We start from the raw sequence: 5,422 nt of genomic DNA, 5'->3' as shown, positions 1-5,422 counted from the left end.
TACATGCTATCAATAGAAAGCATCATGCTGCTTCTTAAAGGAACACAGAAGTTTTATTTTTCTTCTTTTCCAAAGTAGTTTGAGCTCATCGTGATTGGTGCTTCAAGCTGCTGTCGTCTTTCGAAGCAGGGCCGACCATTAATCGGATGAGGCCTTGGGCAGACTCTTATCGGGAGGCTTACAAGCTTTCATAGGACCACCTTTCTTAATTTTATTTTGCACATTATATGTATTAGAAATATACTTTTTAAAAATTTATAATGCTTTTTGAACATTTTAAATGCTTTTGATTTATAACAAATACATAAATAAGACATATTTTTCTTTTTCTTACTTTTTTGCACGTTATATGTATTGGAAATGATTTTTAGAATATTTTCTGATTCTTTCAATGTTTTAAATGTATTTTATTTTTCAAATTAAACAAATAAGACAGGTTTTTTACATTTGTAGCGAGTGTAGGCTTTGTTATTTCTCTGACGTCTTAATCGTTTGCTCTTGCCGTCACGTCCTGAGGACCCAACGTTTAACTACTTCTGTTCATGTTCAATAAGACAAAAAAAACTATGTTGGTCACATTAAATTATAACTGATCACATCACTATAACATTATGAAAATGTATCTTGTCTTCAAGTATTGGCATCTCCCCTCAGGTTTCCACCTGCTTCCAATCAGGTTGTCCTTAAAAAGTCTTGCATTCCTGTATCTAAAGTTAAGGCCTTAAAATGTCCTAAATCAATTTTGAAATAAATAAGTTGGCTACATATTCTATGTAATTGTTTTTCTTGCAGGATTTTTCTGTCAGGTAAAAGTTTGAGTCGTATCCAGACATCTTCACCGAGTTGTGACTCGAAGAAGTTGACTCTACCAGAAACTAGCTGCTAAACTAGCCTTGCTACCCAGATGATGATTTAATTAACAGAGCTCAAGCACAGTACAACACAGGCGGCACGGCAGAGAGTTAGCACACAGCTAATTACCGGTAGCAACCGAAAAACTTGAGGACTGAATAAGAGAGCTAAACCGACACAGGACTTTACAGTTCAACTGTGATGGCAAGGATCTGACGAGGAACACAGACAACAGGTGGGGCTAAATACACAGGGAGGGTAATCAAGGAATGAGACACACCTGGGAAGCAATCAGGGGAAGACGCTGAAACAGAGACTCACAGGACAGAAACTGAACACAGAAAAACCTTAAATACACAGAAGCACGGATCATGACACGCGTGTCATTTCTTTAAAACTAAAATTACCACTGATGGCTTAAAACAGACTTCATTGATGTGAACTGTATCACAGCCAAAAAATCACAGAAGATACAAGCTGCAGACGCGTTTCAATGGATAAAATGACTTTTTTTTAAAAATCAGTGAAGTCAAAATGCTTTCACTCTGACTTGTGAAATATCCACCTTATAGTTTAAGGTAGTTTAGTGGTTACAGCGGAAGCAGAGGGAGTTAAAAGATTCCTAAAAATATGTCCTGCTACCTTTAAAAGGTTTCCTTCAATCAAGATGTGCCTTTAGTTTGCTTATGTTTTTGGGTCTGAGAGCCTTATTGAGTTATTGGAAGTTTAAAGGAGGTGGGTTCCATAAAGCAGACATGCATACGTTAGAAGTTAATAAACCATTTTAATAAGTTGGGTCATGTTGTTTATGGTCCACAGTGTCCCTACTAGTCACAGTGACACTAAACAAACCTACCAGGTCATGCATATTAAGCTGTCTGCGCAATGCGAACATTTAAATAGACTCAGTCTGAGCTGCAATAACAAAACAATTACACCGCAGAGGCAACAAGATGGGAGCAGTGATGTGTATCCACGGTGAGCGGCTAAGAGCCTCCACGACTAATGCAGTGGCCTACATCCAGGCTGCACACATCGATCACACTGACAATTGAGGGACTGTGTCGCCGCCAATAAGTTCTTTTTTTTTCTTTCTTTTTTCCATCCCTCACGGAGACGGAAGTAAAAGCTGGGTCTGAAGATGAAAGGGAAAAGCAGTGGCAGAAATTTGTGTCAGAGGGAGGATGATGGGATATGTTTTGAACAAGCAGCGATGCACAAAGGTCACCGCGGAATGATTTTCTTTCTTCTCCTTCGGTGTTCACCGGTTGTGCTGTGGGGACGGCAGTCGTCTGCTCTCTCTTGAGTTTATGGCTGCGTGTGTTTCAGCTGCATAGCAAGCTGTAAATCTCCATGTTTAGTGATGACTGGCTGCAGATACCTATAATTATAGAAAAGGAAGCACCAGTGTTTGCATCCAGCATTTACAGCCTGTCATCTTAGGTCTAAATCACTCCAGTTATTGTTGAGTTTTAATTAGCTGAGTTAAATTATCTGCTGTAGTGCCTCTCTGCTGCCAAGGAGCTGATTAGTAAGCACATTACTTGTCCAACAGCACCACCTACTGGAAATTGAAGGAACAGGTAAATGTGAGCAACAATGAGCCATCAGTTCAGTTCTGGTGCAGCACTATATATATATATATATATATATATATATATATATATATATATATATATATATATATATATATATATATATATATATATATATATATATATATATATATATATACACTACTCAAAAAAATAAAGGGAACACTCAAATAACACACATATATATATATATATATATATATATATATATATATATATATATATATATATATATACAGGTGCTGGTCATAAAATTAGAATATTGTGATAAAGTTCATTATTTTCCATAATGTCATGATAAAAATTAAATTGTCATATATTTTAGATTCATTGCACACCAACTGAAATATTTCAGGTCTTTTATTGTTTTAATTTTGATGATTTTGGCAAACAGCTCATGAAAACCCAAAATCCCTGTCTCAAAAAATTAGAATATTATGAAAAGGTTCTCTGAACGAGCAATAAAAATAATCATCTGAATCAACAAAGTAACTCTAAACACCTGAAAAAGATTCCTGAGGCCTTTAAAAACTCCCAGCCTGGTTCATTACTCAAAACCGCAATCATGGGTCAGACTGCTGACCTGACTGCTGTCCAGAAGGCCATCACTGACATCCTCAAGCAAGAGGGTGAGGAACAGAAAGAAATTTCTGAACGAATCGGCTGTTTGCAGAGTGTTATATCAAGGCACCTCAGTGGGAAGTCAGTAGGAAGGAAAGAGTGTGGCAGAAAACGCTGCACAACGAGAAGAGGTGACCGGACCCTGAGGAAGATTGTGGAGAAGGGCCGATTCCAGACCAAATTAAATTTTCATCTCCATAAAACTTTTCAGCAGATGGAAGCATGAAGTGCTCCAAAATCTTCTGATAGCTGCTGCATTGATCCTGCCCTTGATAAAACACAGTGGACCAACACCAGCAGCTGACATGGCACCCAGACCATCACTGACTGTGGGTACTTGACACTGGACTTCTGGCATTTTGGCATTTCCTTCTCCCCAGTCTTCCTCCAGAGTCTGGCACTTTGATTTCCGAATGACATGCAAAGTTTGCTTTCATCCGAAAAAAGTACTTTGGACCACTGAACAACAGTGGTCCAAAGTGCTGCTTCTCTGTAGCCCAGGTCAGGCGCTTCTGCCGCTGTTTCTGGTTCAAAAGTGGCTTGACCTTTGACCTGGGGAATGCGGCACCTGTAGCCCATTTCCTGCACACGCCTGTGCACAGTGGCTCTGGATGTTTCTACTCCAGACTCAGTCCACTGCTTCCCCCAAGGTCTGGAATCGGCCCTTCTCCACAATCTTCCTCAGGGTCCGGTCACCTCTTCTCGTTGTGCAGCGTTTTCTGCCACACTTTTTCCTTCCTACTGACTTCCCACTGAGGTGCCTTGATATAACACTCTGCAAACAGCCGATTCGTTCAGAAATTTCTTTCTGTTTCTCACCCTCTTGCTTGAGGATGTCAGTGATGGCCTTCTGGACAGCAGTCAGGTCAGCAGTCTGACCCATGATTGCGGTTTTGAGTAATGAACCAGGCTGGGAGTTTTTAAAGGCCTCAGGAATCTTTTTCAGGTGTTTAGAGTTACTTTGTTGATTCAGATGATTATTTTTATTGCTCGTTCAGAGAACCTTTTCATAATATTCTAATTTTTTGAGACAAGGATTTTGGGTTTTCAAGAGCTGTTTGCCAAAATCATCAAAATTAAAACAATAAAAGACCTGAAATATTTCAGTTGGTGTGCAATGAATCTAAAATATATGACAATTTAATTTTTATCATGACATTATGGAAAATAATGAACTTTATCACAATATTCTAATTTTATGACCAGCACCTGTATATATATATATATATATATATATATATATATATATATATATATATAAAACTTACTGAAGTTAGTGACTTCAGTAAGAGGTTTCTTCTGACTTTTTGGAACACTGACTGCTACTGGAGAGCCTTTCTGCCCACAGCTTCACCAACAACTCTTAGAATATAGTTGGATGATATAAGTTACATTTAACTTCCCTTGTGTATAAGTAATGTATTTTTGAACTGAACTGAACTGAATTCTCACCCTCTGACATTTGTGTGCTGACTGCACCTCCATGACTGTCTGGCAGGACCAGAACGGCAGAAGGAGGCAGCTGGCACCGTGAAGAAGGAGAGGAGTAGAGAAAGATGTTGCTGGGATGCACAGAATCTGTCAGAAACGATGTCAGGTCACTGCTCTCCTCATCTGCTCTCTGGTGAGCTCCATTCATCTTGGCAGATAGCAATTTCTGTGTCAGGTTAACCTCCCTCCGCAGACTCGCCTGAGATGTCTTGACTGGGTCAACGCAGATCCACCGACAATCCTGTCGGGCAATAACACAATTACTGAGAGGAGAACAAAGCAGGGGAACGGCTCACACAGCCACAGTACATTAACCTTGTTTTACCACCGTGATGGATATCCAGAGCCGGTTCTGTCCAGGTGAAGGAAAGGTAGAAGAAGAACAATCTCTGAAACTGAAAATTGCCTTAAAGGATCACGGTTAATCAGTGGAAGGCAAGTCAGTTAATCTTGCTTATTGCCACAACAAATTGTATGACTATAACATAAAGTGTCATCTTAAAATATTATGGAGATTTACACAATGGTGGTGCAAGAGTAAAGTGGGTGACCCATGAACAGAAGCCTTACTCCTCTACTGTATATGTGCTGACTGCACCTCCATGACTGGTTTGAGTCCTGACCCGTTGACCTTTGCCCCTCTCTGACCTACTTTGCTGATGACTGACTGTCAAGTAAATACTGCTAGAGTAAAAAAAACTTTTAAAAATTATGGAGATTATTTGTGTTGCTCATTATCTAGCCCAATCATGCACCAGTCATATTGTCTAGTCAACACAAGTTACTTTACTGATGTCTAAAATAAAGAGGTAGCAAACACTTTTTCTGGCAATAATGCATATAGCTGGAAGTGTTTACAGTTA

At 39.2% G+C, this 5,422-nt stretch overlaps 1 long non-coding RNA gene across 2 annotated transcripts; it reads right to left on the bottom strand.

Moving 5' to 3' along the window:
* Window positions 1-1,616: 1,616 nt before the first annotated feature.
* Window positions 1,617-5,032, bottom strand: LOC106919498 (uncharacterized). 2 transcript variants are annotated; one of them, XR_001418638.2, is made up of 3 exons: window positions 4,885-5,032; window positions 4,521-4,800; window positions 1,617-2,233 (listed from the first exon to the last, which is right to left on the bottom strand). It is a non-coding gene; the product is annotated as an uncharacterized LOC106919498 (long non-coding RNA). The 2 variants fall into 2 exon arrangements; XR_015765278.1 differs by having other exon boundaries at window positions 4,888-4,909.
* Window positions 5,033-5,422: the final 390 nt, after the last annotated feature.

This window comes from Poecilia mexicana, unplaced genomic scaffold (assembly GCF_051168715.1).
Source record: "Poecilia mexicana isolate PSO_F unplaced genomic scaffold, ASM5116871v1 scaffold_14, whole genome shotgun sequence".
In the NCBI taxonomy this organism is placed as follows: Eukaryota; Metazoa; Chordata; class Actinopteri; order Cyprinodontiformes; family Poeciliidae; genus Poecilia; species Poecilia mexicana.
Note: the sequence above shows the minus strand (reverse complement) of the source record. Positions and strands in the feature narration are given on the sequence as shown.